General features: G+C 35.4%; 1 protein-coding gene across 3 annotated transcripts in view; it reads left to right on the top strand.

The window, feature by feature from the left end:
• Positions 1-10420, top strand: part of LOC141533485 (uncharacterized) — a 32590-nt gene extending 22170 nt beyond the window's left edge. Inside the window, exons 3-5 of one of the 3 annotated variants that reach the window (XR_012480281.1) lie at positions 4002-4188; positions 4274-4394; positions 9567-10420. The gene's annotated coding sequence lies outside the window, so the exon portion shown is untranslated. Of the gene's footprint in view, positions 1-4001; positions 4189-4273; positions 4395-4488; positions 4780-9566 lie in introns of those variants that run through there. The other 2 variants (XR_012480282.1, XR_012480280.1) reach the window with 2 other exon arrangements.
• The last annotated feature ends 13846 nt before the right edge of the window (positions 10421-24266 follow it).

Consider the following 24266-nt stretch of genomic DNA (forward strand, 5'->3'; position numbering starts at 1 on the left):
ATATAGTACACAGGTACATATAGTACAAATTCCCGTCTGACTGTGCTATTGATTTATAACAAATAATCATTTTATAAAGTAGATAACGTAATAAATCAGTTAATCATAAATATGCAATTATATATTATTATGTACAGCTTATATATCGATCATCGCGGGCATTAGTGACTCGATGGCGACCTTGTCCGGGGCGACGATGATATTGATTCGTCTCTTGGTATCTGGTATAAGCTCGAGATACGACAGATTGACTTACACCCATCCGGATAGCAACTGCATGTTGAGTGAAACCTTCGTCGATAAGAGTCACTAACCGAGCGACTTCCACCTCCGATAAATGTCGTCTAACCATGATTAAGAATCAAAAGTCAGAAATTTTCAATTTTGACCAAAAAATTAAAAAAATTTTTTTTTAGCGCAGAGGGATTAGTTTTGAAAAAAACTGTTGAATGAAGCGATTTGCTAAGGATTCACAAAAAGAAAAGAAAAAAAAAAAACTCCGAAAAGCGTATGAAAAAATCGAAATTCGATTGGGGGTATTAACTTTTTTATTAATTTAATTAAAAGAAGATCAGTAGAATCAAGGAATGCAGCGGTGGAAAGGTGATAAAAATCATTGGGCGATGGTTTTTGAGTTTCCTTAACTTGTTAAAAAAATTTTTCTAAAAAAATTTTTTTAATTTTTTTCGAAAAAAATTTTTTTTTGAAAATTTTTTTTTGAATTTTTTTTTTTTTGAAAATTTAAGCACTTTTGGAACGAAAATGTGGAAAAAGCTCGAAAAAACCATTTTTTTCTCATTTTTAAAAATTATGAGCTTTTCAGAGCAAAAAACGTTATCCTTTAATTTTTTCAAAAATTCGATCAAGTGAAACAAAAAAACGGCTGGCTGGATTAATTTGATTCTTTGTAGGGTTTTTGTGGACATATTGAACTGTAAAAGGCACACTTAACATTAGTGGTTTCCTCAATATTTTCGATCCAGCGCTTGATTTTCCAAAAACTACTAAAAGCCCTTTTTTGTTGCATTTTCAAATTCATGTGACGGAAAGAAAAAATTTTTTTCGAAAAAACAATGGACAGTCGTTAAGGGAATTCATTCAAGTTCTTGAAACCCACCTTTAACTTTCTGTGCGATCATTGGTTGCTGAGATATCGATAATCAAAGACAAAAAGATCCTTTTCCATTTGAAGACCGATATCTCAGTGAGGAGTGGACGTATCAGCGTGTTAAAAAAAAGAAATTAAAGCTAAATGAACAAAGTATCCGATTCTTATGGTGGTTAAGCTAAAAAAATTTTTTCCACGCCCGTAGACCAAAAAAAAGAACTAAAAAAATTTTGAGAATTTTTTTGTTGCTGGTTTTTCTACGATTACTCAGAAACCGCGGAGGCTACAAAATTTTGAAGTTCTAATCCAAAAACTAGACACTTGGAGCTACAATTTACTTTTTTTTTATTTCCTGTACGACCATTTCTCTCAAAGTTACGGCCTGTTGAAAACTACCGAAAAATTTGGAATTTTTTTTTGATCCCTTAATTTTTTCCAGTAGTGTAGCTCTGGAGAATGCCGGCATTTTTGCATCGGCGAATGGGATGGAATTTTAACCTCTTATGAGAAAATCGACAACCAAATAACAGCTGGTTCAAAACATGATTTACGTTTAAATACAAACGAAAAAATACTTGATCTTGCTACCAACGATATATCTGTAAATATGAATGTTTTATTTATTTTTCCACATAATACCCTATCAAAAAAATCCATGTGGGAATCTAGCCTGGATATTCTGGATAACCTGGATCTAGCTTCCCCATGGCGTTTTCGGATGGATTCCTGCATAGGAATCCATATAAAAATCCATCTAGGAATTCCATATAGAAATCCATGCCAGGAAAAAAATGTTCAGACCTGATCAGGCATGACTCTTCAGACCTGATCATGTATGAAAAATGACCGGACCTGATCAGGCATGAATGGGAGCCACCTGACCAAACCGGGTCTAAAAAAATAGCCGTGACAGAGAAGAATCGAACTTTTTTAATTTCATTAGCTTGTTTAACTAACTTAAATTTGTCATATGATATACTCCACGTGTTGACAAGGCTTAGAGATAATTTATTTATTATTAATTATAAAAATTTTTGAATAATTTCGAATTTGAAATAAATTTAACTATTCATAACTTTCCATACAAACTCATATAGATTCCTATATGGATTTCTCTAATAGAAATCTATACACCAACATCTTCTTATATGAATTCCCATAGGAATTCATACTTCCTATATGGATTTCTTACGCAGAAATCCATATAACTACAGGTTCCTATGTAGATTCCCATGAGAATCCATACTTCCTATACGGATTTCTTACACAAGAATCCATATATCTTTAGGTTCCTATGTAGATTCCCATGAGAATCCACACTTCCTATATGGATTTTTCACATAGAAATCCATGTACTCACAGATTCCTACGTGGATTCCTATGGGAATCCATATCTTCCTATGCGGATTTCTAAAGTTTCCATCGGAATCCATACTTTCCCATGTGGATTCCCATGGGTTCCTACATAATCCATGTGGATTTTTTTGATAGGGTACCTATTTGATTATAATCTTAAAATCAGCAGAAGTCGTACGACGTGATATACGACACAGTGTGAACTTAAGTGACGTCGAAGTCTAAGTCGGACAACATCTTTAATTCAAGTCCGAATTGTCTCAAAGATTCCATTAATTAAATAGTATTGATTAATTTATTTGTTTAATATTTATTATTTATATATTTATTTATTAATAAATATCTATTCATTAAGTATAGAATTATTTAAACAATTATCTACGATATCGCAATTGATGTCGTACGACGTGATCTACGACATAGTGTGAACTTGAGTTATGTCGGTGTCCAAGTCAAACGACATCTATGATTCATTCCCAGATTGTTTCCAAGATTAATTCAATAATCTATTATCTATTTATTAAGTATAAAATTATTTAAATCGACTATCAAGGATCTTACGAAATATGCTTTTGTGTGTAATATAGTTCTCAATTAATGGATGGGTATATCCACGGAGGCTACCCTTATGGAAATAATTCTCTGAAAAAACTCTTGAAAAGTCTTTATAACTCTGAATAAGACTTTTCGAAAGTCTTCACATCCCTAACTAAGTAAAGGAAAGACTTTCTATCCACACGCTATCTGCTGGAATTAATTGATACCTAACATATTTTAGTTTACGAATTTACAGTTAGAATCTTTGAGTGTTCTTAGTTTCTAATAGGTGGCATGTGGTTAGAAAATTCTTTCCTACCTAGAAAGTTGTCTTTAATATTTGATAGTCCAAATTAAATACCGATTGGATTTACTCTTTGAGTAATATCTGTTTCCAACAGCAAGTACACTTCATTTGCTGTTGATGTTTTGACTTGCTCAACTATGAGTGATTCGATGCTCATCAAAGTATTTTCGTGATGAAAATATTATTTAAAAAAAATTTTTTTAAAACATGCATTAATTCTTTTTTATAGTTTTATTTTCAATTTTATTTAATTCTGATAAGTAATTTTTTTGAAAAGAAATATTTTCTTCTTTTCCTGTAAAACTGAACAAGTCTTATCAAGTCTTAATAACTCTTTGAAAAATTCCAAAATTGCAGGGAAAATTTGACTTTTGAAGAGTATTGCAGAGTTTTGAAGACTTATTAAGTCTTTCCTTCACTTAGTTAGGGATGTGAAGAATTTCGAAAAGTCTTATTCAGAGTTATAAAGACTTGTCAAGAGTTTTTTCAGAGAATTATTTCCACAAGGGTAGATATATCTAGCCTCCTTGGGTATATCAGTTAGCCCCCTATACTATCTTACTAATTAGTCCTATATTATTTTTTAAAAATTTTATTTAATTCAAGATATAATGAAAGAAAGAATTTTTTTTCAAATACATTTAGAACTTTACCACTGTCAATTATTAGTACTCTATTTTTATGGTTTAACAGATGGTGATACTTACATATCATGATTATAAAATGAACATTTATCATTACGATGCAAAATTGGAAGGCAAACGTTTGACAGGATTCGACATAGTATACAAACCATCAGAAGATGATATGGCAGAACGTTTACTTTCTTCTCTGGATGAAGTACTCATATTAACCAACACCATTTATTTTATAGTCGCAGGTAAGTTTTAAGGTTAACTTTCAAAAGCTAATAAACATCAATTTTTTAATATAAAAAATTTATGTTTATTATTGTATATGAGAAGATCGCAACAACTCATTTAACCCGTCCCAAATGGTATAATTTTAACTCGACTGAATACTTTAAATGTCGTGTCAGGTCAATAGCACTCCATGCACAAATTCTGATGATTGGTCTGGAAGATGGTAAGCCGATGCATACTTTTTCGTTATTGAATTTCATCAATTAATTCATTGATTAATTAATTAATTCTTCGACATGATTGATATTTTTTTAAAGGTTCTATTCACCTACTCCATATTACTTGTTACTATGATCTAATGAAATTGAGAAAGAGGATTAGACACTCCAGAAAGATTATGGTTGACATCATACCTATTATTAATTTGGCTATTTTAGAAGTTGACAAAAAACCTTGCATTGTCGCAACTACTGAACGCAGAGTTCATTTAATAAATTTCTTCTAGAGAATTATATTACATTTTTTATTTTCATTTTATATCGTGAAATTCTCAAATTGTTGTATAACCGAAAGCAATGTATATACTGATTTTACTGAGATAGTTCACTTAATAAACATTTTTCGTTATTATCCTTTATAAATATTTTAACTCTATATTATCAATACAACAACTAATTGTATTATGATTAAAATTTTTTTTCTTCATACCTCGGTCGAAAGTACGTACTTTCCTCTCTAATGGCAGGAAAAAAAGTTTAACATTAACTCCCTGTGAGAAGTTCACGCGCGCCCTCTGTAACGGCGGGAGGAAAGAATTTCTCATGTGTAATTACACTTCTTGACTAAGTGAAATTTGAATTCACAGTCAGTGTACAATGTGTATTATCCAAAGTCACATGTTTCATTCGTTACTTTATTTCAAACTAAGTATTATGTACTACGGGTTGAGGTAAATATTTTTCTCATGTAAACATTATATTAAATATGTACAACTTTTGTAAACTTTCTGTAACATGTTTTGTAAAAAAATTTTTTAGATGCCTGATGAAGGTCAAATACATGACTGAAACGTCGCAATGCATTGACAATTAGTATTACGATTAACATCTTATGTCCACTTTCCTGCGAATTGGTTTAAGTATATGTATAAAAAAGGCCATTCGGCATCCGAAATGGAAGTAGATTTCATTTTATTTTCGGTTTTCATTCGTCAACGATAACTCACGAACAAATCAACCGATTATGACCGGACTGACGGCGATCAACGTGGTTTTCTGATGTTAAGAGCTAATTAGTTTTTGGAAATGATTGATGGAGCCGTTTAGGAGTTATTAAAAAAAACCACTTTGAAAAAAATTGTATTTTCCATTTTTTTTGAGATTTCTCGAAATCTATCGGTTCGAATCGGTCCAATTTATATTCGAAATCTAAGTTTGGTCAAGCCCCTTCGAATGGCGCCAACTGAGATCAAATCGGACCAGCCGTTCAAAAGTTATAAGAGGTTTACATATACACACACACACACACACACACACACACACACACACACACACACACACACACACACACACACACACACACACACACACACACACACACACACACACACACACACACACACACACACACACACACACACACACACACACACACACACACACACACACACACACACACACACACACACACACACACACACACACACACACACACACACACACACACACACACACACACACACACACACACACACACACACACACACACACACACACACACACACACACACACACACACACACACACACACACACACACACACACACACACACACACACACACACACACACACACACACACACACACACACACACACACACACAGCCATACAGACATCCTCGCTAGTGTCAGGGAAGATTCCTGACACCTTAAAACGGCGAGATCTGATAAAACTTCTATTTTTTAAAAACGGAGTAAGAATAATAACGTCCCGATTTTTGAATATCTTCGATTTTCTTAGCGGGAAGTTAAGAAATTTGGACGCGTTATACTTATTAATCAAAAAATAAAAACGACTGCAAGAGTAAAATTTCATTAAAAATCTACAGACGAAGAGGTTAATTTGAGTTGAGGAGAATGAATTGGTATAGAAATTGAAGCTCATTAAATGGGCTTTAATACAAAATTTACAAAAATTAAATAAGTTATTTCATTCAAAAGTTATACGCGAAAGAATCTGCCAGAAAATGAGTTTTTATGATTTTGAAAATTTTAAAACCCTGTAATTTCTGAACTACTTGACCGATTGAGCTCATCTTTGAACTTGGCCTTAATTTTCGTCTGAAAAATAAGTATGTTGAGTTTGGAAAAGATCCATGATGAATTGGAGACGCTATCGTCCGGATAAGCCGCGTTATATCGTGTATATATATATATATATATATATATATATATATATATATATATATATATATATATATAAATACATACATATATAAACTTTTGAACTAATGGTATTTTCTGAATCAGCTTGACGAACTGAGTCAGAAAATAGCAAAATTTTTCGAAAGTTGCGTCATGACCCTGATTAAAAATATTGATTGAAAAGTATTGGGAATCAGTCACCCTATGTGAACTGTATATCTATATATACATGAAAAAGAATTGAAATTATTCAAAAGTATTCTAATTTCATCATTTTCAATCCTTTTCAATCAATATTTTTAACCAGGGGAGGACAAATGCAATAGTTAGATTTCTATGAAATCTACTAAAAATGGACGCAATGACATATTATAATTATTTTTATTATTCAATTAGAAAATATACGAATATTAAAGTTTTTTAACAAGGATGATTATTATAATAAAAAAATAGCATTAAAAATTATAAAAATATTTCATAATGCTGAGGATAGTGAATCAATTCTAAGAATTAAAGAGAATATGTTGTTTTTACTCACAAAAATTAAAAATTATCGTCTACAGCTGTGAATTAGTCAATTAACGACCGACGACAAATTGGTTATTTACTCCATTTTACTGTATGATGAATATTGTGTGATCACAAACGCCAAACCATTATTATGAGGCAAATGATTCAATTTTAACTGAAAAAGATAATTATTATAAGTACACATAAAATTAACACGAATTTTTTACTTACGTTTCATTTCGAAATACAATAAATTTCGAAAAGTTAGATTAAAATATTTAACATTAAGTCTGGAAATTAAGTGTGATGGAAATTATGGAAAAAATTCATGGTGATTACAGTACAAGATATGTTTTGGAGTTTTCGAGTTGCATAAGTCAACGCATGCGTGTTGCTGTTGTGTGTTATGTATGTGTAACCTTTTGATAACTTGAAATTGGTTCGTCGAAATCGGTCAATCCATTCCGGAGACATAGCAATTAAAAACTTTTATAATTTATTATTATTATTATTATTTGAATTAAACCGCGCAAGCCATATAGTTGAGATAGGTAACCCGTGTAACCCAACGGGTAGAACTCTATAGCCATGAAAGTGATGACTTAAACAACCGATAACATAGGTTCCGATGACTTGAATTCCTATAGCCCAGATTCCCATTACCAAGATTTTCGATTAGAAATAATTCCGATAACCAAGAATCCCGATGAAATAGAAACCGTTAGCCTAAATTCCGATTACCAAGATTCCGATAGCCAAGATTTTCGATAGGATATAATCCCATTAACCCAGGATCCCGATGGAGTAAAATTCCCAATGCATCTGCGAAAAAATGTTTATTCAGATAGGTGGCGCTATTTGATTGCAGCTCATATTTTCCATAATACTTTAAGACTGTTTACATCAAACGACAGCACATTATAAAGAGTAATTTAAAAAATTTTTAAAGTTTTAAAATTTTGATTCTAATTCCGTATAGAATGTATTGTCGCAAACTTTCCACTAAGGAGAATTTCCGTAATTCTTCTATATGTAGTTGATTGGTTGGGAATTGGTTCAGGATCTATCTATTTAAAATAAAAGACTCGGTGTTGGGGTGAATAATTATGATTAATTTATTCCCCAATGGGAGAAAACTCTAGCAATTGCTAGAGAAAAATTCCTCGAAGATGATACAGTTAAGAGATATGTGAGTGTATATGTGTATTGATATGAATGTATATAATAATTGCACTAGTGTGCAATGAGGGCTGAGAATTGATCTCAGCCGCCGTTAGGTTATTGAGGTTAACCGTCAACCGTTAAATTCTCAGTAGAGATATAAAATATTATTATAATCAGAAAGAATCGTGTGTTTGTAATCGGAAGAGAATTAACTGTGTGTTTGGAATGGTCTGAAATGACCTGTAATTTCAAGTAATGAATTTGATCGCTCGGATCAAGTTGTGTTGTGGATTTGATCGCTGGGATCGAGTCCTTGATCGCTGGGATCAAGTTGTGTTGTGAATTTGATCGCTGGGATCGAATCCTTGATCGCTGGGATCGAATTTTTGATCGCGGGGATCAAGTTATATTGTGATCTGAGAGGATCTGATTTATTTTTGATTTAAATGATTTGAATATTTTGTTTAAATTAGTAGTTGAATATAATTTTCTAATTGACGCGAGAATTTACTATTTACTTCAAATTATTTTCTGAATCACGCGACAAATTATTAAATATATTAAATTATTAATGCACTTTGTTTCTTGAAAATATTGATTTGATTTTAATAAATAAAACGATTAAAATTAGTTAAATGAAGCACATCTGTTAAGAAGTCGAGATTTACCCAAGCCAGCTTAAGCTCATTATTATTATATACCTATACTATTATTATTATCGCTAGTGAGTTGGCGACGATCTACGCACCGATTGACGGCGCATACGACTCCTTTCCCCTACATTCTTTTACTTTACTTTGTGCTTGGTTTTCTTAGCGTTACTACGTACTACCACGTGCCATTACGTTCTGATAATTATTTCTTGTTGCGTTGCAATTTATATTGCTACATGTCCGATGTATGAAACAGGAATGGCAGATTGAATAAATGTAAGTTTAAAATATAATTTTATGACTTAGACTGCAAAAATTTTACTTGAAACTTTAAACGTGTTTTTCTCAGAACTGTCTTTTTGAATCTGATACCCACGATTTCTCAGGTTCTGCCGAACCGATTTACTTGAAATTTTAAGAGAGTCTTCTTTAGGGACTTGTCTACGTCCGGAACTACGGCCATCCCCAAATTTTCATTTTTACTATTTTTAACAAATCGAAGAATGATCAAAAAAGTGGTACAAAAATTTTTTTTTTCTTTAGGCAGGCGCCATTTTGTAAAAAAATTTTTTTGTAACTTTTCCGTAGTTCCAGACATTGCGACATTATTGTAGATTGATAATCTTTTTTATTTTTTGATTTCAGATTGCTAGGAGAGTTAAAATCGTGGGTATGGTCACGCACCAAATTTTTGAGACGCCCCACTCCATCAGCTGATAACTAACGGAATTTTGAATTTTTTTTACTTTTTTATTTTTTTTTGTATGCTTCTAATGTGAATAAATAATGTATAAAAAAATTGATGGTAAAAATATTGCTTGCCTTTTTTTACAGCACTTCAAAAATTACCTAAAATTCATGTCTCTAGACCAGAATACCCCCTTAACATTTGCAAAATATAAATAAATGACAATAATTTTCATTAGAATTAAATATTATAAAACCGAATTGAAGATATTAATAAATATTTAAAGCTGAATTGAAGATTCTTGACAAACTTTAAACAATGACATTTTATTGCGTCTAATTTATCACGCGACTGAAGACAATGGCCGCGATGCTAAGCACTAAGTACGACGTACTTTTAATTAGCGTCTTAAATATTTGATCCAGAATTTATGGTGAGTTTGAAATAATGCACAAATATCGAATTAATGAATTTAATTAAGTATGAGAAATGATAATTAACTGATATTTAATTACGTTAGCAAACAATAAAGCACAATGGAATAATTTCTATGTCAGAGAGAACGCAGGTATATTGCACTAGTCACGAGTTCCAGTACAACTGACACACATGGCGTCCACACGGGCCTCGTGCCCCGGGCTCGCCGGTCTTCTTCCCGCTAAGTCATGGTGCGCATGTGCAGCAGCCATTGACATCGCGTTCGTAAGAACGATAATAGAAATTGCCATGAGAATGACTCATGTTAGATATTAAGTATAGATGTTTAAAGTTTGAGTACACTCATGAGAGCACTCTAATCAATCTCCTTTGTACCGACATCAAACATAGAACTAATTATATTTGTAATTAATTAATTAATTAATTTTAAATAATTAAATTGAAAGGTATAACACCAAATTAATAATGAATTTTTTTTTATTTTAAGATTTTTTAATTATTTTAATATAAAAACTAATCACTCAAAATTTATAAAATTTTATTTTTCAAATATACCATAGCTACTATTAACATTTTTATTTTTTTAATTAATTCATAAAATAACTAATAATAAAATATTATTTTTTTAATTTCATCCAAAAATACCTGATGATAAAAAAATATCAATCTAAAATTTTATGTTAATAATTAAACTGGAGGTCACTAGAATTCATTATTAAAATATAATAAAAATAAAAATAATTAATACAAACTATTCTAAACAGGCCATTTACGACCAACGATACGTCGAGGGCCTCCCAGGTATATTGTACGAGCAATTCTTCGTAATTTGGCTCATCGTCGAGCTCCAACGACCCAATCGGCAGCCCACAAGTCATGCAATGCCCAGACTTAACCGTATCGCAGTGCTGGAGTTACATATGTTATGTCCACCCCAAAATTTTTTTCTTTAAATTTAAATCACCCGCGCAGATGGAAGACTTCTCCATGCGCGAAAACCACAATAAAATATAAGCTACGCGACTGCTGGTTGACTAGCGGGGACTTCTGCAATCTCATCACCGCGAGTATTTAAAAAGGCGATCAACAGCCAACGCCTTGTCTTTGATCAAGTAATTTGACTTCCGCGTTTACTTGACGGGCCCGTGCCTTGTAAAAGTCCCTTATCTTAATTTGCGCTGCACTTAAGATGAGTTCAGACTCGGTTCAACCGGCAGGCCACGTATTAGTTATTAAATAAAAATCTAGAGAACCGGAATCTCAAAGTTCTAATTTGCTCTGCACTTAGGCGAGAATCCGGGCAGTAAGTTTAAATAAAATATCTCTAAAAGCTAAATTTGCGCACTTTACCCGACGGGGGACTGGAGGACGTTAGCTCAATCAAATTATTAAAATTCATTAAATTAAATTACTTAAAAATCAATTTGTGAAAGTCTATGTTTCGACGTTTATAAAAATAAATCTAAGTAAAAGTGAAATCCGTTTTAAATCAGTTCATTTCACAAGATAAGAAGCCCTTAGAATAAGCAGCCCAATTCCATCCTAATCCATCCGCTGCAAGGACCAATCACAGGGCCCAAGTCAGGAAAAGGCGCTAACAGCAGCCCCAGAATCACGGATCCAGTAACAACTAAAATTCCTGCAGAGAGTAAGTACATCTATTCTTTTAAAAATCCGTCAGTCTCAAACGAAGGTGTGGTAAGTTCGTATCTCGAAAACGTCCCATATAAATAAATAAAACAACGGAATTAAAACCTCCGTTGCGTATTCTTTAAACTGTTAGTCCAAACCTCCACCGTTTACGCTACCGCTCTAAAAACGCCCTTGGACATAACATAAAGAACACTGGTGGCAGCGGTGGGATTCGAATACGAAATTATTTAACTTCCGTTTGAAAAAAAAAAAATTTTTTTCTAACAATTTTCGTTCGTTACTCATGTTATCTAAATCGAGTAAAGTAAATTCACTCCGTAAGGTAAATTCAATTTTTTTTGTAAAGTAAAGTAAATTCACTGCGTAAAATAAATTCATAAAGTAAATTCAAGCTATAATTTCGTTCAATCTTGATATAATTTCAATTTAATTGTAGAACGAATTTCGAGTCTTACAAAATTCTCTATTATTTCAACGTATTTTAAATTCCATAAATTTTATATTTTGCAAAATTTCCTTTGTCCGGAATTCTTTTTCAAAAGGTTATAGAACTCAAGTAATATCGTTTCGCAATCGTTTTCTGACCTAATATACTTTCTTTAGACAATAAAACATCGCAAAAAGAATTCGCTGATGGGTATATGCCAGAGTTGAATAACACCAAACGGAATTTACAATCGCAACTCCTGTCAGCAAAACAATTTATTTTAATTCGGTATTGAGAAATAAATGAAAATTTTTTTTGCCAACTAAGCAATACTAACATTAAACTCTATTTATTTCGAAATTTTGAAAATTTTTTTTATCCCTTACATTTACACTACATTTTACGAGAAGGGTGCTGCTAATCTAGCACCTTCTCCGACAAAACTCTCACAGAAGTTTCCTAGTACTAGAAAGGTGCTTTAATTAGCATTTTCTTTTACGAAAGAAGCTCTCACAAAACTCTTGGGAAGGGTGCTTTGAATTTAGCACCTTCCCTCGACCACACACTCACAAGGGTATAAAACAAATTTTAATATTTTTGTATACTTGTAATACTAACTCACATTAAATATAAGAAAACTATAATCCCTTATCATCGAACGACCGAATCATAATTTCGCGATTTAAATCTTTCAATCAAACTTACTATTTTGGGTTAAAACCGATAAAAATTTTTTCCGGATTTAGAGAAAAGTTAATGGGAAAGAGTAGACGGTCAGGCTATCAATACCATCTGAAAAAGATATATTCAGATTTCATTAACGGCAGAATATACCACCGCCCCCTTATCGAAACTAAATATTGGGAGGAAGATACGGAACCCGCGAATAAGGTAGTCGACAATAAGGCTAGCGGTCCGAAAATTCTAGAAAACGTTAAGGCAATCCCGGAAATTTACAAAAAAATACTAAAATTTCGACAAACCCAAAACCCCATCAAAGCTCATCTAAACCCATCTACATGACATCTAAATCCCCATTGCAAATAGATTTATCCGAAAATCTAAACCTTACCTTTCTACATTTAATACCCTTCCGAATTACACCTATTAATTTCCTTTAAACTCTTGCTTGACCTTCTTAACTAAGCAAAATTAAATCTAACCTTGAATAGTCAGTCGAACACGTGACCTATTTTTTTAAATCAGTTAAAATTCTTGTGGTTTGATTGAAGGCATTTAAATCGTCTCATATTTCAACCGTAAAATTGTTTACTACAAATTCAACTATGAACTCTTCCTTACTTACACTACCGTATTCGTCATTCGGTAACCATACACCGCGATAACTAATCTTTCTTTCGTGTCATTATACTCTACAGCTGTTGACCTACTTACCTAGTGACCGAATAAGAATACATCGCGATTTAAATCAAATAAAATCGAAATTTTTCTTTTCCTCTTTTTGAGTTCCTTGAACAAAAACTTCCCTTGTAACCCTTCCTTAATTACATCTCTTATACAGAATAGCTAAATTTAAACAGGTTTAATCATACAATAATCGTGGAACCATTCGAGGACGAATCCGGAACGTTTTTCGTGCCTTGCTCTAACGATTTTCCGTTTGGAGCCATGGAAAGAAGAACCTTCCGCGTTGACACCTCTATAACCGAGGAAAACCTCAATACCCGAATTCAAACCCTCGCTAAAGAATTACATGATGCGCTCCCATATTTTAACGGAGAGGGTCCAACCACATTAAAAGATTTCGAATTATTTGACGGAATAGTAAGAAACTGGTTACCCAGCATTCCAGCTGATAACCAGGGCTTTTTCGCTCGCCGTGTAGCCCAAAACTTATATGGACGAGCCAAAAGATTAATCGAACATGCAGAACTAGCTTCTGTAAAAGATATTTTACTAATCTTGGGGCGAAAATTAAAAAGGGGTGACCCATATACCACGTGGCAGAAAAATCTAGCTTCTGCGGCTCCAAAAGAATCTGAAAATATCGAAGATTTCTATTTTAGGTTAAGCGAAATGGTCCGGCGTATTGAACTTAATCGCCTACCTTGAGACGCCTACGACCCTTTAAACGGGACGGGCGCTCGTCAACAGGAGGCAATGGCGAGTATGCCCGACCCGTCTCCGATTACACCATCAAGGAACCCCAACTATTATCATCATTACCAAAGGGGCCCGTATCGGGGTTTCCAAAATCAATACTCCCGATCAATCTTCCGAAACTCCCAGAGGCCAGACCTAGAACACCACCCGGAAATGAACGAAACGATAACTCTCCCGAGATCGGAACAACAACCCGATCAGAAGAACATAAAACCACTATCAGCACAGCAGAACCCGCCATTGATGACGGCAGGAGAATTACGAGCCCAGGGAAGGACAAACCAAAATGTCTAACGACCGGAAAAGGCCCCACGGTCTACATACGAAGCCCAGCATTTCGTAATGGAGGGGTAAACGCGCTCCTGGACACCGGCTCCGACCTCAACCTACTCTGCATCGAAGAACTATGCGACGAGGTCCTCTGTAACATCGAAAATACAGGAGTAGTAGGAGGCATCGCTACTAGCTCAATGCCCATAACCGGTTCAATAAACTTAAAAATATTCGGAACAAAAATTACTTTCCATCTCGTACCGGAACCACCCGGAGGTTATAAAGCCATTCTCGGAAATGAATTCTTTATTCAAGAACGCGTAACCATCTCGTTTTACTGGAACACCTTAGTAATAAAAAATAAACCAATACAACCTATCCCAATAATTAACCCAAGAAAGTTCCCAGAGCAAAAGGTCCTCGCTCTAGGAAATGGGCCAAAAATATATGTATCGTGTAACTCACTCCTAGGCAATTATCAGCGCTTCCTCATCGATACTGGGGGGGGGGTGCATGCCTCATCAATGCATCCGCTTTAAAACCCGAAGTAATTATCGACACCGGAAAAGCTAGGAGATTTCGAGGACTCAGCGATAGCACTTTCGAAACCTTAGGAACAACCACCTTAAAAATCCTCAATATTGACGTAGAATTCCAAGTTTGTCTAGATGATTTACCATTCCATGGAGTGGGAATTTTAGGAAACAACTTTTTCGAAGCCGAAAAAGCGGAAATTTCTTATGATAATCAAACCCTAGTTTTATTATCCTGCCCTTAGAAGCCGATACCCTTTAGCCTCGAAACAAAGCCTTCTTCCAGCTACACCTTGCCACCTCGGATGAGAGTATCAATATCAGTACCAATCCAAGAGTTCGGAAAAGCCGAGGGATTCCTCCCCCGAATGAACCTTCTGAAAGAGGTACTCGGAGGAGAAGCTGTTGTCAAGGTAGATGACGGGTACGCCATGTGCATGGTCATTAACCTCAACTCAAACCCGGTAGATATAGAAATAGGACCTCAAACACTCGAAGAGTTCGAATTCGATAATCCTAGTTCAGAGAGGGACGAATCCGACGCCCCTTCTATAGAAAACTCCAATCGTATAACAAATAAACAAGAACCTCAATCAGGAAGAAAAAGAACAAGTCCAGAATCTCATTAAAAATAATCACGACATTTTTCACCTCCCCGGAGATAAATTAGGTCGTTCGAAGAATTTCACCTGCCGGATAGAAACCACCACCAATGAACCGGTAAGAATAAAACAATATCGATTTCCCCCAGAACATCGGGAAGAAATCGCCAGGCAGGTCAAAAATCTTGAAAAACAAGGAATAATCAGAAAATCTAACTCTCCGTACAACTCACCTTTGTGGATTGTACCAAAAAAATCAAATGACCCTTCTATAAAAAAATATAGATTGGTTATTGACTTTAGGCAACTAAATAAAATCACTAGAGGGGATTTACCTAATTTACCCTTTACCCCTAATTATCGATATTTTAGACCAATTAGGCGACGCTAATTACTTCAGCGTCTTTGATCTCGCCATGGCTTTCCACCAGATCCCAATGCACCCCGCAGACGCACCAAAAACGGCATTTTCTACCCCAGATGGGCACTGGGAATATTGTTGCATGCCTTTTGGACTAGAATGCGCTCCATCTATCTTCCAACGAATGATGGATTCCACCTTAAGAGGATTAAAAGGGACAGAATTATTTATTTATATCGATGATTTAGTCAGCTATGGTAAAACCCTACAAGAGCATGGGGTGAGAGTTCAAAGGTCATTCAATAGATTGAGAGAAGCTGGTCTCACCCTCCAACCTGAAAAATGTAAATTTCTCTGCCCTGAAGTAGATTATTTAGGTCACGTAATAACGAAAGAAGGCGTAAAACCAGACCCGAAAAAGATCTCATCACTTAAAAATGCCTCGAGACCTAGAAATCATACGGAAGCCAGGAAATTTATGGGACTTGCAAATTACTACCGAAGATTCATACTAAATTTCGCGGAAAGGGCTAAACCTATAACGGATCTTACGCGAAAAACTAAGCCCTTCACATGGAACGAGGAAGCGCAAAAAGCATTTGATGATATCAAAAACGCCCTCTGCGAAGATTCATTCCTTAAATACCCAGATTTTAATAAACCTTTCGTCCTAGCTGTCAGCGCGTCAGACTCAGGAATATCCGGAATCCTCAGTCAGCAGACGACAGAAGGGGACGATGACTTAGAAAGAAACGGAGAGAAAATAGTGTCATGTATCTCACGTGTCTTTCACGACACTGAAACCCGATACACTGACGTTGAAAAACAATGCCTTGCAGTAGTTTACGCTATTCAACAATTTCGACCGTATCTCCAAAAACATTTTACTCTAATAACCAGTAGCCCTTGTGTCACCTGGCTAAGGGACAGCACGACTGTCGCCGAATGGCAAGCTAAATGGCGGTCTCAATTAAGTAAATACAAATTTACTGTCATAGTCCGTCACAAAATCACCGAACAATACGCGGAAGGACTCTCATACAACCCCGAAGGTCGTCCCGAGCCCTTAGAAAACGTATCAAATAATATTACCGAAAATAACTATTTAGCACTGCCCGTCACGGATAATACTACGACAAAAAACCCGCATAAAATACTCTCAGACGAAGAAGCGATTCAAACGATCAAGCGCCCTGGTCGTCCTCTCGGATCAAAAAATAGACCAAGAATCAGCAGCGCCCCCGAAGTCAGAGAAACAATCGCTTCTCGTCTTAGAAAATGGGAAACGGGAAAAACGCGAGTCACGCCCAAAATAAATTATTTTGAAGATAGCAACCTTGATTTAACTGCAGAAAATTCTAAGACAAAATCAATAGCAAACGAAGAACAGGGGGACGATGATGTTTTCTTGCCAGCCTCAACTCCCGGACCCTCTACAATTAACCAACCAGATATGGGACAAGAGGGGGACGACGAAGCGGAGAAGGAAGAAGAAGTAGAAAAGAATAGAGAAAACATCATCCCACCAAGACAAAGACGAAAGACCATCGAGCTGATAAAAATGTTCGACGAAATCATAAAAAAACGACCCCCACCGGAAAATCCTTATAAAGAAAAAGCTCTAGAGAAAATGCTTCTAAAAGAAGCAATATATAATTACACCCCCCAAGAACTAGCAAAAATGAAGAGAACCAGCTCTGAAACTGCGAAAAATATCCGCCAATCGCTAAGTAAAATGCCTCCACTCTGGCGTAAGGAAGAAGACTCCGTAGATGACACCGCAAACGAAACTAATGTCGACGAGTTTCTTAGAGACAACAACGATGAACTCGAAACGGAATCAAGCAGCGACATTAGCCCAGAAGATACGGAAGGAAGCGAAAATCCCAACGAAACGGGACACCCCGTCATCGCAGAACCGGAGACTGCAACCTCAGCAGAAACCTCTAACACAAGAAACGTCGTCAAACACGAAACATACAAACATACAGACAAAAATGAAAACCAAATGAATAAAAATTCTCTAACACCACAAAACTTAATTAAATCCCGATTCACTGGATATTTAAGAGACGGTCCAGAACCTCGAACCCCAATCTTCGGAAGAGTTCTCATACCGGATGAACTAGCGGCCATGGGTATTGTAAGATAATTGTCTTAACATTAGATATTTATTTGCCGGGACTAGGTGTTAAAAGATGGAGACACATTCGTGGTTATAATGACATTTATTCTAAAATTAATCACAGGCGTAGTTTTGATTGTACAGAGTTTGAGTAGTTTACAAATATTGAGCACTTTGAACACTTATTATGATCTTGAATTATTACATTAATTCATGAGTACGTGTTGGTTGAGTTTAATTGAGTTGTATCAATTAATGTATAGTAATTGTACTGAGTATGAGTTGTAGAAATTTGATCTTCAATTGAACTGTTAATTAATTTACAATGTAGTTAACACTAGCAATTATGAGCGATAAATATGAGTAATGGTGTAGAATTAGGTTCACCAGACGATTATTTAATTACACTTAATTAATAGTCATAGTATGAGCGTATGAATTGGATTGACTGAATGCAATGATTAATAGAGTGAATGAGTGCAAGTGTAGAGAGAGCTTGAGCTGAATCTGTAGAGTTCACAGTAATGATTAATTGGATGAGCTGTATAAATTAGAGTCACTGGATTATTAATCAATTAACAATATAATTAACTTTCACAGTGTGAGTAAAATGAGTCTTAAACTAGTCAGCTTAATTGACTACGTGAGTCTCGGGATGCGAGATAGAACACACAACGTTGAACACGGAATGGCCGACAGGCCCAAGAGCTGGTGGCAGTCACCCCCAATCTCCACCACGCAACATCTGCAATGCGGCATTTGATTTTGCCGCATGATGACGAATTTTTATTAACAATTGTACACGTGATTGTTGCTAGGTGGAAAGTGTCGGTGGCTGCTATACATATGTATGAGAAAGAGCGACACATGGGTAAGCCATGTGACAATGAGTAAGAGAGAGAGGGAACATGAGAGTATATGTTGTGATAAAGTGATCTCAGATGATTTACAATAGATGCTTAATTGTACCTGAGTTGCCAATGATTGTTGGTAATAAAGATGAGTGGCGATGCTATAATTGGCTTCAGTAAAGTTGAGTGGATGAGCTTGATGATTTTGTAAATGCACAAAGAAATGCACTGATCACGGTAAATGCGTGTGTATGCTGTACAATTAGCATGTGTTATGAGGAGTATGGCTGCTTGCCGGTGAGCCCGTTGAGTTGAGGTGGGACACCCGAGGGCGCTTGTGTAGCGAGGCCTCGGTGCTACCAGTTTGTTGCGGGAAGGTTTGAATGATTCCGCAACAGGTATCCATTATGACCACGCAAGCCGTCAAATCGTAAATGAAAACGGCAAGGGAATACAGGAAATAATCGAACTTGAACCATCCGACGCGAATAACACCCTTATCGAACCAGAACGGGTAGAACCAAATGAAAACTTACCAAACGAGATTAAATTGAACAATCCACAAGATAATAATAACCTGGAAAAATCCCAAAATTCAGATAAAACTCAAAATAAGTCAACAACATGCGGGAATACAACAGTGGGGGATGATGTAGGGAACCGCCGATTTGGACCACCCTTCGTCGCTTATGACCCTCCAAGTTTCGAAGAAGCTGAAAATATTTTTGCCGGACAACGTCATTGTTATGTCCAAGGGCGTTTTTAGAGCGGTAGCGTAAACGGTGGAGGTTTGGACTAACAATTTAAAGAATACACAACGGAGGTTTTAATTCCGTTGTTTTAATTATTTATGTGGGACGTTTTCGAAGTACGAATATACCACGCCTTCGTTTGAGACTGTTCACGGATTTATTGAGAGTAGATGTACTTACTGTTACGGGAACTTTATTGATGGTCAGCTCCGTGATTTTAGGGTAGCTGTTAGCGCCTGTTCCTTGATTGGGCCCTTTGGTTGGTTCTCGCAGCGGATGGAGTAGGGTGGATTTGGGCTGCTTATATTACGGGCTTCTTATTTTATGAAATGACTTGTTGGAAACTGATTCCACTTTAATTGAGATTTATTTTTATAAACATTAAAACTTACACTTTCACAATTTGAATTTTTTTTAAAGAATTTAATTTAATGAATTTTAGTAATTTAAATGAGCTAACGTCCTCCAGTCCCCCGTAGGGTAAAGTGCGCAAATTTAGCGTTTAGAGATACTTTATTTAAACTTACTGCCCGGATTCTCGCCTAAGTGTAGAGCAAATTAGAACTTTGGGATTCCGGTTCTCTAGATTTTTAGAACTAATAACTAATACGTGGCCTGCTGGTTGAACCGAATCTGAACTCGTCTTAAGTGTAGCGCAAATTAAGATGAGTGACTTTTACAAGGCACGGGTCCGTCAATTAAACGCGGAAGTCGAATTAGTTGCTCAAAGACCAATACGTGGCCTGCCAGTTGAACCAAGTCTGAACTCGTCCTAAGTGCAGAGCAAATTAAGATGAGTGACTTTTACAAGGCACGGGTCCGTCAACTAAACGCGGAAGTCGAATTACTTGATCAAACACAAGGCGTTGGCTGTTGATCGCCTTTTTAAATACTCGCGGTGCTGAGATTGCAGAAGTCCCCGCTAGTCAACCAGCAGTCGCGTAGCTTATATTTTATTGTGGCTTTCGCGCATGGAGAAGTCTTCCATCTGCGCGGGTGATTTAAATTTAAAGAAAAATTTTGGGGTGGACATAACATTCCCCCGGAAAAGCAAGAAGCTAGTATAGTTTTTCGGTTTTCCTATGGCCACCTTCCCCATAAGCGAGAGCCACTTACAAATTTTGATTTAACTTAATATAATTTGATATAATGAAAAGAGGAACAGTAGGAGTCATCTAGTGCTTGTAATTAAGTTTAATTCATATTTTAATTTTGCAATGCATTGCATTGTACGTGTTTTGCTGACAAATGAAAATTTTTTTTTTTTTTTTTTTTTTTTTGCTTGCTTCTCGAGTTCGCGTAGTCGGGTTGAGTGTTAATGTACTTCAAACCGTGGGCATTGTAAGGATATTCTCCTCAAAAAAAAAATATAAAAATATGTATACTTGTGAGGTGAATTTTGAAGGCTATGGTACCTGGTACCAGATGGTCCTAATGATGTATGGGGAGAGGGTAAGTAAAGCATTATTTTAAAATTGATAACGAAAATTTGTATATAGGAAAATAAAAAAATATATTTTATTTTTTTTTTTTTTTTTTTTTCAGGATTTGAGAAGGGCGATTCGTCTCTTAGCGGGGTTGGCTCGTCCTATCCATCCGAGAGAGGCCTTATTTTCGGCTTCATGCCTGGTGACCCTGTTTGGCTCTCTGCCTCCCGAGGTCGTGGATGCAGTTGTCTTCTTCGCGTTCCAGGACCTAGCGATGGTAGCTGAGGTTCAGGACTTTGAAGAAGTGCTTGCCCCCAACCACGAGGACATCGATCGGTTAAGGATCGCCTTGATCGAGACGGTCTTTAATGGTTTGGTCGCCATGGGATAGAGGTATGTTGCGTGATGCTTCATAGTTATTATTTAGAAAAAAAAACTTTAGGATTTAATTGTTTTTCCCCCTTTTTTTTTTTGCAGGCCAGGCGTGTCGGGTAACATCGCTTCCGCCGAGAGCTGGACGCCGTCTCTTTTATTTTTATGTGAAAACTTATGTAAAAGAAATATAAAAATTCTTTTTTTTTTTTTTTGAAAAATAAAGATTATTTCTTTTTATTTCGTATTGTTTTCTCATTTTTGTTTCCTGTACTTTCTCCTTTTTTTTTTCAAAATTAATCCTATTTAGAAAAAAAGGTAAGTAGAGTTTAACGGTATTTTAATAATTGATTAATAAAATAGTTAACTATAGTAATTTAGTTAGATAATTTAGGTTTAGGTAGTGAGGAAAATTTCTTAAAGGTTTAGTTTAGAAGAGTGTGAGAGAGAGAGAAGTGTATTCGTAATTATATGTGTATACGTGTATTATATGTATACCCATGCGGTAACGCGGTTGTGGGCGTGGCTTGCCGAGAGGCGGTTGCGATGAAGCGGGCGTCGATAAGCTACTCCGCTGGACTTAATAGCTCGTTACGTTTAACGCTAGATGCCTCTTCTAGTTCTCTTTTCCTATTTTATTTTTGATTATTAAATACTAAACTTTTAAGTTAATCGTTTTGAATTATAAAAAGAAAAATTTTTGAAGAAATTTTGTATGAGTGACGTTAGCTCTGAAATAGAATTTTCATATAAAACGAAGTAAGAATTTTGTATATGGAAATTGTTGGGTGTATATATTTAATAGTTTGACATAATAATAGATAATAATATGACTAAACATGATAATTGGTTACATATAGGTGATATGAATTTTAAATAGTGTATAATTGGGTTCTTAATATAAGTTTTATATGGATTTAATATTGAATGTAATTAACTAATTGAATAATTGGATAGTATATAGAAAAATAAAATTCTTAATGTATGATATAGTGATAGTAAAATGGAAAAGGAAAATTTTATGTTAAATTTATATTATATATAAAGAAAAGCGAGAAAAAAATTTTCAAATGAGGTTTTGCGCTGTTTCCACTCGTCCCCTCAAGGCCGGAGGTAAATTTATCTTCGGTCTTGTGAGTTTTATGGTCGCAAAAAAATTTTGTAAAATAAGAAAAAAATTTTGTAGAATAAGAGAAAATTTGTTTTACATTTTACTATCTCTTTCTCTTAGAAATATTGATGTGAAAACCGTTGACTCGTTTTTGGCTATTTTAAAATTTCATAAGGCAAAATGTCATTGGAAGATTTTTATTATTAATGGTTTACTTTATCAATTTTCGGTTTTCCCCAAAATGAGCCATCGGTTTTATGATTAACAATTCTTTAATGTTGATCTTATTTTCCACGATGTTGATGTTCGGTTTGTCTAGATCGGTGATTTGTAGTCTTTTAGTCGGAATGTTTTCGACTTCTTTGGTTTCTCGTTGTTCTCGGGCGCTTCTTCAGTCGTTGTTTGCTTACTCGGTGAGCTTCCTTCTTCGTTGGTTTCAGATTTCTCTGGGAGTGATTCATTGACTTTCGACGGTGATGTCGTTTTTTCTTTTGTTGTTTTCACTTCTATAACGACTGGCTTTTCGATTATTTTGTTGTTCTGTCGTGTTTTTAGTAGGCATCGACGAATGAGCTTTTGTATTGCGAACCCGCTTATAATGATCGATAATATTCCGATTGTTGATACCGATCCGATGGTTATTTTCTTATTTATTTCTTCATTTTGGTGATCTAGTGCTATTAATGACATTTTTTCTTCATTTTCTTCTAGCCCTTGACCCTAAGGTTCGAATTTGTCGATGATTGTAGCTGGGTTTGAAAGTTTTGTTAGTAGATTGGGATTTTCGTTGTTAAATATGATACTCGAGTTTAACGTTTCGAGAGATAGATTGAAACTTGGTGCGATAATTTCTATGTTTGTTGATTCTCTAGCTGTTCCTCGGACTTTATATTGGTTGCAGTTTGCTTGGCATCCTTGTTGTAGGTGTATTAGTCCGATTCCGTTGATTATGGTGTTTCCGTTAGTTAGTTCTGGGCATTTCCACTGGATGTTTTCTTCTTTACACGTTGAGTATGCCCACGTGTTTTTCTCGTTCATTTTTATCCAAGTTAGTTTACATTTTTCGATTATTCTTACGTTGAACTCTCTGAGATTTTCTGTTTTTGAATTTATGAGTAACTCCATTTCACAATCTACTTCTTTTTCTAGTTTCGTTATTTTTGTTGGAATGTCGGTTGGGCAGGCCATATCTGGTCCAATGGGTTTGCAGTGGTCCACGTAATCTTGTTCAGCGAGGAAATATTCTTCGAATGCAGGTTCCGTCATTAGATATTTTGACGTAGGCTGAATTGTCAATGTTGATAATTGATCTCCGATTTTCTCGGCCTTGGGAAGTGATTTTAGTTCATATGATAACCACGGCGTCTGGTCGAAGAGTGGTACGGTTATTCTTATCAGGAAGTGGTCGTTCGATTTTCCTGTTTCTACTTTCGACACCTTCGCTAGCGTGCTGATGTCCATGTGGTCCAGGGGTTGTGGCGGATTTAAGGTCGGATGTTTTTTGATCATGTCCGCGGTGGCTTGGTTTAGTTGTTTAGCTGACACCGTTAGGTAGGTCAGTTTTCCCCATTTTGCTTCCTCTATGGCTTTTTCTGCATTATTAAGAGT

The sequence above is a fragment of the Cotesia typhae genome, unplaced genomic scaffold, assembly GCF_013202065.1.
Source record: "Cotesia typhae breed Kobodo isofemale line unplaced genomic scaffold, CoteBio_Ctyphae contig_9, whole genome shotgun sequence".
Taxonomy (NCBI): domain Eukaryota; kingdom Metazoa; phylum Arthropoda; class Insecta; order Hymenoptera; family Braconidae; genus Cotesia; species Cotesia typhae.